Below are 13825 nucleotides of genomic sequence, written 5' to 3'. Positions count from 1 at the left end.
ATATATATATATATATATACATTGGAAATTGTTTTGAGCACATATTTACGTACACGTTGAACGGGATGCAGAAAACTCATATTTTTTATTAGTATTACCAAAAATTCATCAACAGAATAATATTTTTCCTGTAAAAGAAAGATAACAAAGTTAATGATCAGAGCCCGTGCGAAGCCGGGTAGAAATTCTAATATATACTTTTTGTCAACATTTAGTACAATCTACTAAATTTACTGTTTAAATTTACAATCTACTTAAATTTCATTACTGTTTTTATATTATCTATTTCTATTAAAACACACAGTAAAACTGAAAATAAAACTGTTAAAAACGAACGTGAACGTAGGCTAACCTTTCAATCTTAAAATTCAATAATAATTTGGTTAAATTATAATAGACGTATTTAATTATTAGTAACCAAAAAACCATTAAACAAGATTTTCTTAAAATATTGCTACAACCATTGTTTTTTAAACGTTCTCTCAATTTTTTTACTCACTTTTAGGTGATAGGTTAGTTAACCTATATTTGCCCGAACATATGATAAAAACAAATCTGCTACATATAAACATACGGCTGCATTGATCACAGTTATTTTTATTGATGACTATTTTTATTGTTTTATAAAAATAAAAATTACATTATTTTTATAAATTATAATAAAATAGTATTATACATAAAAATTCAATTCACTTATAATTATAAAAAAAATTCAGAAATAAATAAAAATTATTCACTCATTAAAATTAAAGGTTATAAATTCAACTAAGGAGAAGAAGATACTATAGAAGACTAAGGAGAAGGGAAGATAACGAGACGATCTTGTTTTCGACGTTAGTCGGTTAACGTATCTCTTCGTCGTCGCGATTACGGAGCAGTTAACTTCAAATCCGTCGTTATTTTAAAATAAAATGTAAAACTGACCAGGATTTTAAGTTAAAATTAAGGTAAGCTTATTTAATACAACATATTAATGCTAGGAAAAATGTTATTTTATAGTTTTAAGTATTTTAAATTGAATTATTTAATTAAAATTTTAACGTAAATGTTTACTGCGCTTTAGTACATAACGTGGCACATGCCTTTGTTCAAAATTATAAAATGCAATGAAGTATAATAATTCATTTAATATTTTATCTATTTTTAATATAAATATGCATCGATTGAATTATATGATGATATATTTTGTATTATATTTTTAATTAATATATATTTGATAAAAAATAGTTTTTTCTAGAATGTTCCATGCTTTCATGATGACACATTCTTTCTTTTTTCTATTACAGTAATGTAATTAAACATTTTTATGTATCAACATTTTCAGTTTTTTCGCTATATTTACTATTTATTTCTATAACATTTTTTTCTATATTTTGATTGAATTTTAAAAAAAGATGATGAAATTAAATGGCTGCTACCTTACATAATGTAAGATTATTCACTGTAAGCTGTTGAAATTTTTCCTGTAATTTTATTTGATGCTAAACTGAATGTTTCATATCATATTTACAGTAGAATTGTTAAAGTTGTTGCAACAACTTGAATGAAATTGGGTGTTACCTTAAATAAACCAAGATTAAAATTTCAACTGCCTACAATGAATAGTAGGCAGTTGAAATTTTCTCTACAATATTATTTGATATGAAACTGAATGTTTCATTTTGTTATATTTACAGTTGAATTGTTAAACTAGTAATAGCAGTATGAAATTACTACTTATATCAGAGACTTATTTTACCAATTATTGAGAAAGACTGGTAGAATTTATGCTGTTTTAAAGCAATTATTTGAATCGCTTTATTTGAGATTACATGATCACTTGTCATTCTTAAATAAACAAAATAGATTAATATTATTTATTGTTATTTCAGTATTTTTTATTTGGCCATAACATAAACCATTGTTTTCTGTTATTTCTTTTTTTCCTGAAACTCTTGAATTTCTTTTATTTCTAAAAGTATATCAGTATAAAATTTTTCTTCTTTAATATTTAATTACTTTATATCTTTCTTATTTTCTTGAAACCAGCTATTTTTAATTTTCAATTTTAGAAAGCTAATTATTATTATTATTTTTTTTAATCGGTTGTCTTCCATTCTTTTATTTTTGTTTCTATAAAAGCCCTGAACTTCTTCATAAGATCTTAAGATATTTTATTTATTTTTATATTTATATCCTCAAATCTTTCTTAATTTTTCCTTTATTTTTTCCAGTCTCAGATTCTTTAACCATCATCATTTTTGCAGCTTATAAGAATCTATCCTGTTTATCGATCGATATTTTTCATTTTTTCCCGGCAACACAAATTTTCAATCATCTTTTCAAGGATGACCAACCCATGTCCTTGAGAATCGTGAAATAATTTTTCAATTGTCGTTTATATACACAACTTTACAATTTAATTGTTTATTTATCCTTAATAAAATTTTAAATAATCATTTTTATATGTTCATAATTTTACGTTTTACGTTTGCGTTGATTTTTTCATGACGAAATATAACGGCTCCTTTTATTTTCACAATATTTTATATTTTTAATTTCCTATGTTTTTCTAGACAAATTTTTATATATCTTTCTATACATTGAATTTTTAAAAATTTTATAATTTTTTTTTCGTCTTCATATTGTCACGTGGTTCCGCGGCTCGATCTGGATATTGCGAGCTTGATAATTTAGAATGTTTATATAATTACAGTTTCTCTGTTTAAAATGTTCATAATTAAAACCAGACAAATTAATAATAATAATAATAAGTGACAATGATAAAACAATTAATGAACACATAATAATTACAACTACAATAATAGTCAGAATAATAGTAGTGATCGTTCGGTAGAATGACGCCGACGAGAGTTTTTCCACACCGAAAAACTTATTTACTCTGACCAACTCGCAAATCGAGATTTTTAAAATATAAAAAAAATAATAATTTAGATAAATTAAAACTACATATAATCACAGAAGTAGATGTTTTTAATGAATATAGGTTTTTTTCGATAAATATGTGATCATCTTTGTAATTTCCCTTTTTTTAATTTGAAAATGTGAAATTTTTGTTCTTCTAACCCTGAGTTTTTTCCCTAACCCGTTTACGAATCGCGCCGGTAGATAGCTGTATGGATGATATTAGGTAGCGTACAAAAACTTGATAATGTATACTTAAATAATAAAATTTAAAAGAAAATATACTACAGCTTGTTTTAATAGTAAATACTCTTATGTAAATGAAAGTATCGAAGATGAAACAATTTTTTAAGTCCCATAACTTCATTAAAAATAAATAAAATGATTAATTTACAAGTTATTATACCAATATTATTATAAAAGGAAAAAATAAAACTGAAATAAATTGGTAAAATTTTTGTTCTACCATTGGAACTACTTGGTGGTGCTGGGATTGTGTAATATTTCGAAAAATTGTATTTATGGTCCGATTTAGCTCATATTCAGAATATATATTAGTTAAGTTAAACGAAATATTTTTGTAAAAAATAGACCCGGTAGGTGACGCTGGGATCGTGAAATTTCGAAAAATTATATTTATGGTCCGTTTTGCCTCATATTCAGAATATATATTAAAGTTAAACGAAATAGTTTTGTAAAAAAAGGATCTGCTAGGTGGCGCTGGGATCTTGATATTTCGAAAAATTGTATTTATGGTCCGTTTTGGCTTATATTCAAAATATATATTAATTACGTTCTAATATATATTATTAGATCTAACAAATACGGTATAAATACTGTCATATATAGCTCATTTTATCAGTGCAAGATTTAAATCTGCAGTTCTATTAGATAGTATATTTTTAATTGAATTCTGCATTTGTAGATTTTGAGCAATACGGTGTAATTTTTGCTTATATATTTAATAGTTATGTAATATTTATTGTTGACAAATAGTAATTTTCTTTTTATTTGATTAATAGATAGTGTTTTTTTTATTTTTTCTCATGATTATAATTTGTAGTGATTGATTAAACCATTATGTTTTGAATGGTGCTGCAGAAGTGTTGTTTTTATTGAACTATTTAAAAAATTACAAAAAATATTTTTTTAACATAATTCTTTTGTTCTATTGTTACAGGTAATTTACTTCATAGGTTACAGACTGTGGATTATTTGAACAGCGTTAATGTTATTTAAATATTTATCTCTGTTAATGTAATACTAACGACTGCAAGGAGGAATATTTATTTTGTAGCAGGTGGTCCTTTTTCCAGTATGGTAAACTAATTATTTTACTGTTTCATCAACAAACTTGTTTTTTATTTATTTTGTAAATATGTGAATATTCCGATTATAAATATATGCATTTTATTTTAAGAAAAATATTGTGTTCGCCCAGGTAAGTCCCTCTGTAGGTTGTGTTTATTTTTTATTTATATATTTTTATATATTGTGTTTTTTAGGTTTAGTATGCATTTAAGTTATTCGGTTATGTTTCAGTTTTAAGTTGTGTTCGTATCCCACCCAGTACACTTTGGTAAAAGTTATTAGAAGCTGGATTTTAATTTTTTTATTGATTATTATGCTGTAGAATTAGCTGTACTAAAGGTATGTAAAACATGACTATATCTTGAAAAGAAGTGGAAAAACAAAAATTTTTCATACGTGTATTTTTTGAAAAATTCCAATTCCGGATCATACAATTTACTTCTCGCATTAAATAATGTTTAGAGGGATTTTCTTTAATTCTGATATTTTTGTAATATCATATTTGCTTTTTTTAACTGTTTGTAGAACTCTATTCATTAATAAATGTTTATCTTACTGTATTGCCTTGGTTTTGTTGTTCGGTTAGCTTTAGAAGAGCGAGTTGTGGAGTTGTTTGGTTTTTGCATATGTATTGCGCATGTTCTGTGTGTGTTTAGTTGAAGCGCCTAGAAAAGTATGTGTTGTTAAAAAGAACGTTGCTAGGATGCAAATATACGATCAGCCCTTCTAAAGTACAGCCTGATTCTAATGCAGATCATAAAATTCACGAAAATGTTTGTGATACCTATTCGCTATCATCACCATATTTTCTAACAGGTAATAATAATTTTTTTATGATTATTATTAGATAATATAACTAACTATTGTTTCATGAATATCATCAAGATAATTTTTTCTGAAGAATATTTTTTTTTTTGTTTTCAGGTACATGTGTTACATATAAAAATGTTTGCTTAATATTAAATTCATCTTATGTCAAAGAGCTGTTCGGTGTGAACAATGCATGATGTTCAGTATTAATTCAATAACGGTAGTAAATATTTTTCTCGGTAAGTTAGTGCTACATTTTTGAATGGTTTATACATGTTGATTTATAATTATAAGATTTTATTGGAAAACATCCATGTAGTTAATTAATATTATAATTGATTAGTGGTTGAGATTTAAAAAATATGTTTAGTTGTGTTTTAGATGCACGAGTTGTCATTGAAGTACTGTACTTATTTCACAATTAATTCACTTTCAAGTCTTTCGAGCTGATTAATGTATCATGTTCAGTATAATTTAAATAGCGGTAATGTACAGTTTTGTTAGCATCATCATATTATCAACAGTTTTTTCTTTTTATACGATTATTAGATTTTATTGGTTAATAAGCACATAGATTAATAATATAAAAATCCATTTTGGTTTAAGACTATTAAAATACTTTTAAAATTATTATTTTTTTTTTTTTTGTTTCAGATGTAATTGTTATCATTTAACACCCTACTCATTTTAAATATGGATGCTTTCGAGACTGCTTGACCGTGAGTAAAATAAGAGGGACCATCAGAAGGTAAGTTACACCCGGGTTTATGAAACAAAAATATTTGTATAAGGCAAACCTACATGTTTATATATATATTTTTTGACTGCCTGTATTTTTGTGTCTCCATTTATGTGTTTCTCATTCAGTTTAAATAGTGTAATGTAGCACCCAGCTCTCATCCCCTATGCGGATTTCTTTCAAAACATGTGGACCAGTCGTGGAATAATGCTGATGAAAATAAAAGAGCTGATGCAAAAAGTTGACGTTTGTGGTTGTCGGTCAACAGATGTGGCACAATTTGTACACACATTTTGGGGTAACCAAGCTGATCGTGAATAATATCGCATACACAATACTTTCACAGACGTTATCTTCACTTGCAATTTCTCTAATTTTGCTGCGCCGGTTACTCGTTATGATTTCATTCACGGTTTCTGATGAACCCATCGTGTTTTCAGTTACGTGATCCCAAAAAAAGTGAGCTTGGGATGAAAGTTGGCACTGTGTAAGTCGTGGGGGTTCACCCTATGGCTATCTTGTTCTCTCCACCCATACGCATCAGTGGGGAATAAGGGCTCACTGATGGTGGCAATGGTGACCCTCGACATATGATGAACCTGTGGGGAGTGCGGGAAGGGCATGTGCTAAGCGAGTCTGGTTCTGATAGGCTGTCCCCGGGAAGGTTAACCATTCAACAGATTAACACGCCGGTAATGTGGAAAAGGAGGTCAGCGTGTTTCAGTGTAGCGGGACAGATAAGCTCCTTAGATAGGAGCAAGAAAGGGTGGGCAAAGACTTTATTCATAGCACTTCAAGGTTATAGTGTTATCCTAAAACACGAAGAACACTCTCCTTGTGGGTGCTATAAATATTCATGGAGGTTGGCAATGGCTATGAGGGGGAGAGGAGGCCATAAGTAAAAAAAAAAAATTATGTACGCCTATCAACCAGCTCATCACTCACATTTGTTCTCCCGTTTCCGAACATTTTGCAGGTTTTTACGATCGTGTGGTATGCTATTCATTCTCATCATATATCTCAACAGTTTGCTAAGGAATTTCACAACAAGTGTAATTATTTGCTTACAAAAATCGGACTACCGAACGCAGTTCTGTAATCGACGAAACCTCTAGAGGAAACGGCGTGTTAAACGCGATTATGCATATATACTGAATGATGTACAGAACTGCTGCTGGGGGACGGTGAAAACAACAACAAAGCCAGTGCTTCATCAGAACACATTAATGTATTCCTTTCAGTTTAAAAGACGGCAAAGGTGTAAGTCATTTTTTGATGCACTTGTTGAATCATGGTAGTGATTACAATGCGGTAACGTACACATTTTTCAGCATCATTATATATTCTAACACATTATACTTATTATATGATTATTACATTTTATTGGATGATACCCTTATACCCGTATATTAATGTAATTTATTAATTTTTGTTTTAGAAAATTAAAAATATTTTTTTGTTTCAGATGTATGTATTATCATTTATACTATCTATTTTTGTATAATTATCTCACTTTCCAAACGTCTGGACGCTCGGTAATGTATCATGTATATTATTAATTACATAGTCGTAACGTACAGTTTTTTCAGCATCGTCTGTATTCTAACAGTTTGTAGTTGTATGATTACTAGATAGATTTTATTGGATAATAACCATATGTTAAATTATTTTGAAAAAATTTTAAAAACACATAAAGGAATGTGGAATAGCGTCAAACCAATTAAATAAATAAAATAACCTATAGTAAATACTACACTTATGGCGGTATAAATACTGTCATATATAGCTCATTTTATCAGTGCAAGATTTAAATCTGCAGTTCTATTAGATTGATTAGTTCTTTTTAATTGAATTATGCATTTGTAGATTTTGAGCAATACGGTGTAATTTTTGCTTATATATTTATTATTTATGTAATATTTATTGTTGACAAATAGTAATTTTCTTTTTATTTGATTAATAAATAGTGTTTTTTTTATTTTTTCTCATGATTACAATTTGTAGTGATTGATTAAACCATTATGTTTTGAATGGTTCTGCAGAAGTATTGTTTTTATTGAACTATTTAAAAAATTACAAAAAATATTTTTTTAACATAATTCTTTTGTTCTATTGTTACAGGTAATTTTCTTCATAGGTTACAGACTGTGGATTATTTGAACAGCGTTAATTTTATTTAAATATTTATCTCTGTTAATGTAATACTAACGACTGCAAGGTGGAATATTTATTTTATAGCAGCTGGTCCCTTTTCCAGTATGTTAAACTTATTATTTTATTAGGTCCCCCGATGAACAACGATGCATTTTGAAAAATGTAGTTAAAGAAGGGACAGAATTATAGGCCACGTATTAAGGCATCCTGGAATAGTCGCTTTAATATTAGATGATCAGGTAGAAGGAATAAATTGTGCAGGCATGCAATGTTTGGAATATGAAAAACAAATTGTTATGGATGTAGGATGTAGAGGGTATACCGAAACGAAACAACTAGTTCTAGATAGGGAATCTTGGAGAGCTGCATGAAGCCAGTCAAATGACTGAAGACAAAAAAATAGTGTTTAATCACAAGACCCACACATAAATTCTGTAGAAGGTTTATTGCATTAAGAAATACCGACTAAAAGTTTACTATAATTATTTTTCGTAAGTTCACTTACCGAAATCTTTTATTAATGACAACAATATTAAGTAAACAAATAAATTTCTAAAATATAATTTCATTCTTATCTCTGCTGTTATTATGAATATTTATAACATGTATTACTCGTCAAAGTTTAGAAAGCTAAGTTGACGGGATGGATTTCTAGACCGGTGTCTGGCTTCTTGCTATAAATGACGTCCTGCCGCGGTGCGTTATCCCCTTCACTGTACTATTATTAGCAATTCCAACACTACTACTTGACATCCTTTCTTTTTTTCTGTTTAGCCTCCGGAACCACCGTAAGATATTACTTCAGAGGATGAATGAGTATGATATCTATGAATATAAATAAAGTGCAGTCTTGTACAGTCGATTATTCCAGAGATGTGTGGTTAATTGAAGCCTAACCACCAAAGAACACCGTATTCACGATTTAGTATTCAATTACCGGCTTTACTAGGATTTGAACCTTATAGCTCTCGACTTCGAAATCAGCTGATTTGCGATGACGAGTTCAACCCACCGGGTTGGTCTTCAGACATGCAATATAGAATTATGCGATTCAAATTATGTTCTCAAGTTTTCTAAACTCTGACAAGTAATAATTACTTCGAATGTACTACGCTCAGAAGTGTTTCAGCGGCTGAAGTACACCGGAGAAAATAATTAAATTCCACAGCTTATATATAACCAACATTATCAAAATTATGCAGATAATGAATTTTGGTCATTAGTAATTAATGTATTATTGTAAATTATTGGTTTTAAGAATTAAAAATGTGTGACTTCAGAAAAACGTAGACTTTTAACACGCGCTCATATACGTACAATGTTTAATGTTAAAATAAATTTTTGTAACCTTAAATTTGTCTGTAACCTGGTTTTTTAAAAGACGAATAGACTACATATTTAAGAAGTTTAAAATTCCACAAATGTTCACTAAAATACGTATGCAATAAGAATCATGTAATCATAATGAAATAAAATTTAAATTTTATTTGCAATTTGTTGAGTTTTATACAGTCACTTGTGAATTCTATTAGATCGACAGGAACAGCCTTCAAACGGCCGGATGCAGTGAAAAGTTGTCGGTCTCGATGAAGTGCTACGTCTAAAATGCTCATTCACCACAGATTATATTTGGATCGCTGATTGCTGCGTTTTATTCACATTATATTGAACACCAGTAATGGTCTATTTTATTTACTTTCATTAAGTTTTCTTCCCGTTGTGGGTTATTCGCCACTACGGTTATTTTTATATTTTAAATTAAATAATTACAAAATATATACCTAATCTGTGTTGTATGATTTTTTTTTAATTTCTCAAAAAAACCAGCGATTAACTGGGCATATATAGGACCTATTTTACAGGAAGCAATTCAAATAAATTAATAAATGTAATCATTAATTCCAGTATTTGTCCGAACCACAATTATCCTACTAAAAATAAGTTTTAGTTTAGTTTAGTTCTGAGGTTCGAATCGTAATGAAAGCTAGTTGCTTTTATACGGATTTGAATACTAGATAGTGAATACCGGTCTACTTTGGTGGTTGGTATTCAATTAACCACACGTCTCAGGAATGGTCAGCTTGACTCTATACAAAACTACACCTCATTTACATTTCATACATATCATCCTCATATTATTGGGTGGTGTAGGGTTTGCTTATTGTTCACTAGTTGAACAGATTGCAAGTACACATTAGGGAGGAAAAAAATGATCGTTTAATTGTATTTTATAAAACAAAATTCTGATTTAAAAAATAAGAAATAGAGAGATCGATAAGAAATAAATAACTCAAAGAGAATAAGCAAAACCAGTAAGTGATAAACTTAATTTTAGTAAATAATATTTCTCAAACATATTTATATATAAAGCATGATAATTTTTTAATTATTAAATATAGTCGTGTGTGTGTGTATATATATATATATATATATATACATGAGATCTGTAAATAAAGTAATGAGACTGGTTCAGAAAAACTTTTTATTTATTTACAATCCAATTATACATGAACTCTATCACCTTCGATATAGTTGGGAAGCCACGCAACATTTCAAACAGTTTTCTCACTCTTCATAGCAGTGTTGAAACTCAGAAATCAGAATATACTTCAAATGTTTGGTTACATTTTTTTAATGTTTTCAACTGTTCCAAAATGGTGCCTTTGAAGTGTTTTTAAAGTCGGGATCAGAAAAAAGTCGCAGGGACTCAAATCAGGTGAATAACGTGGTTGAGGAACTACAGGAATGTTTTTCTTTGCCAAAAACATATTAATTGAGAGTGCAGTGTGACAAGGCGCATTGTCATGATGCAGTATGCAGTTGTCTTTGATAGCTGGTCTCACACGGGAACTCTTTTCCGCAGTATTTCAAGATATGTACATACAGAAGTCACACTGAAACTAGTCAAAATGGATTTAGGGATGGTCAAAAGGTATATTTCTGTTGAAATCTGAAAACTGAAATTTTTCGTGATCACAATATTCGTTTACTTAGTACAAGGAAGTAAAAAAACCACCTGCAGCAACATCAGCTATTTACACCTGTGTGAAAACAGCAGCACTTTTTCTAGTGATAGTTACTAAATGATTGCAAACATTTCTAATGATGTTTTTTATTAGAAAATTTGGTTGGGTGTATCATTACAAAGTCTAAATTTTAGATTAATAAGACAACTACATTCTATCTTTCAAAGAAGTAGAGTACTCGATATAACTGATTGGAAAAAATGAATAGTGGTTTTCTAATTATATAACTAATACTAGTTATATTATCAATATAACTATATCATTATTGATCAAACAAACTAATATTATGTGATTAGATACTAAAAGAGTTTCCTAACTACTTTAAAGTCAAGGTTAGTAACATCAGTACTTATAATACATTAAACAAGAGATGCATAATTAACTCTACATAGATTTTCTGTTAACTTTAATTTCCTTATAATTTTAAAAGTAAGTAATTTCATTGTTAATTTTTAAAAATATATCAGAATAGTATCGTATTACATTAAGGTATAACACTAATAAAGATTGTGTTCAATAATACCCTAAGTTTTTTCACAGTTGTAGATACTTCTGCTCTCTCAGAGAAGTCTAACAAATTTGCTGATTTCCCATGCAAGCTGTTTGAAGCAATGTTCTTAAAATTTTATTATAAGTTGGGGACATTAATACAGATACACAAGTTATGTTTTTAAGTACAAAACTTTTTAAAAACTGCCTTGTTAAAACAGTTTTTAAATTAATATTTACAAAATCTTATACCTTCCTCTAGAAGAATTTTGCTTTTAACAAGCGCTGGATTCTAGTATTGTTCCAGCAAAGGTCTGTTCTTAACTTACACCAGCAACTTATTTCATCTACTGGCTAACTGGCATGAATAAGTGTAAATCTTTAGAGCTAAATTTAAAGATGAAAACTAAAAATGCAAAAGGCACAAAGACTCAATGAAAAGTACATGCAATGAGTTGAACTCAATCCAAAACTGATTAATTACTGAACTTTGGGTTCTAGTACTGGCACAACCTATTCAAACAAAGAAGTACACTATTTTAAGCCAATGCTATAAAATGTACCATGTTTTTTCCTTACCAGCTGTTTCAAAATGGCAACCACTGTATTATTATATTTATAAAAATATAAGCATTTCAGAAACAAGTTATACAATCTCATTTAAAATATAAATAAAAAATGATTTCAGTAAATGTTAGAACAAGTAATTTTTAAATATCCCCAATAATTAACAGTTTGAAGAAATGTATTATTAGTTTATACTTGCTGATGATGCTGTTGATTGATAGTTTATCTAGCAGTGAAGTGAAGTACTACGCAAATGAGTCTTGTAAGATTGTAGAATAATCAACTCTAATATATAAAATTTACAACATAACTACAGGAGGTTTAAGATGATGGTAGTGCTGATGTTATGCAGAGTACTTTTCAAGGACCCACCGGGTTTGTCTAGTGGTGAACACTTTTTCCCAAATCAGCTGATTTGGAAGTCGAAAGTTCCAGCGTTCAAGTCCTAGTAAAAGCAGTTACTTTTATATGGATTTGACTACTAGATCATGGATACCGGTGTACTTTGGTGGTTTTTATTTTTTTTTTGCAATTGAACCAGCTGGAGAACGCTTTTTAAACTTAACTCAGTCCCCACCCTGCAAGAGGTCACCACTTCTGCAAAAAGGCCATCCGAATAATTTTCGACCATACAGTTGCAAATAATTGTTCAGTTCAACTTTCATGTACTGAACAATGTTATGCTCCACACCTTTTTCCCTTGCACGGGTTAACTACTTAACTTGCTCCTGAAAGTAATTTCTTACATATAAAGACCAGTAATATCCCTTTTAAAGAATTGTACATAATAGTACTGAAAACTACCATAACAAACGCATAATATGCAACAATAAAGTTATTATAACAACATACAATAAAATAAACATCATAAATAATCATTGCAACAATACAATAAAATTTTAAATTCACAATGTAAGCCCCAACCTGAATATTCGCCTACATAATACATGATTACTAAAATACATATATAAATACCAATGATACAACATCAACTATATACATAAAGATCGGCAGTGCAGTTGCCGTTCCGCCAACAGCTAATATTAAAAGTAATGACTACAATTTCTACCTGACCGTGGCTTGATGCCAAACGCCTACCTTTGGCCAATCAACTACCCAGGTGGTCTCTAGCCACCCAGGGTGCTACTCTACTATACCCCTTCAGCCGTCCAGCTCAGGACAAGGAAATGGAGGAAGCTAGCCACAATAGTCCATTCTCTGGAGTCTTCCAGTTGACTCGCATTTCAAAGAAGGAATCCATTCTCTTGAGTTCCCTAACAACTCTGGTACATTCAGCCTCATACCAGGGACAAACATAAAGGACATGGTTCACAGTGTCATCAACCCTACAAGCCAGAGTAAACCAAACCTAGCCAAACTATTCCTAAAGGCACCATGTCCCAAAAGGAATCAAGTTGTATACCGATTGGGGGAGACCCACCTAATTGCTTGCAGCTCCCTAACATTTGGAAAAATACCATGCATGCATCGAACAGTAGACGAATCGTTCTATCTAACTTGCCAAGAGTCAAAACCTTGGTCTTCGAATTCTCACATATGCCCAGAAGTAAGAAGGCCTCTCCCTTCTTAGAAACATGCTGCTTGCTACATTCCATAGCTAGAATATCAATGGATTTAATGCCAGCAATCACAGACTGCCTCTCTAGAGACAGTTCTGTAGCCACCAACAACAGCTAACAATAGACATGAAACGTCAACACCTGCAAAAACCCAGATACACAAAATTTGACCCAATTAGTAGTATATTTAATTTATGTACTTGAGCTATACAGTATACCTACATAGCTAAGAAAGTAAAAAATGT

Source organism: Lycorma delicatula, chromosome 2, assembly GCF_047948215.1.
Source record: "Lycorma delicatula isolate Av1 chromosome 2, ASM4794821v1, whole genome shotgun sequence".
Taxonomy (NCBI): domain Eukaryota; kingdom Metazoa; phylum Arthropoda; class Insecta; order Hemiptera; family Fulgoridae; genus Lycorma; species Lycorma delicatula.
The sequence above is the reverse complement of the archived record's forward strand: the minus strand, read 5'-3'. Positions refer to the sequence as shown.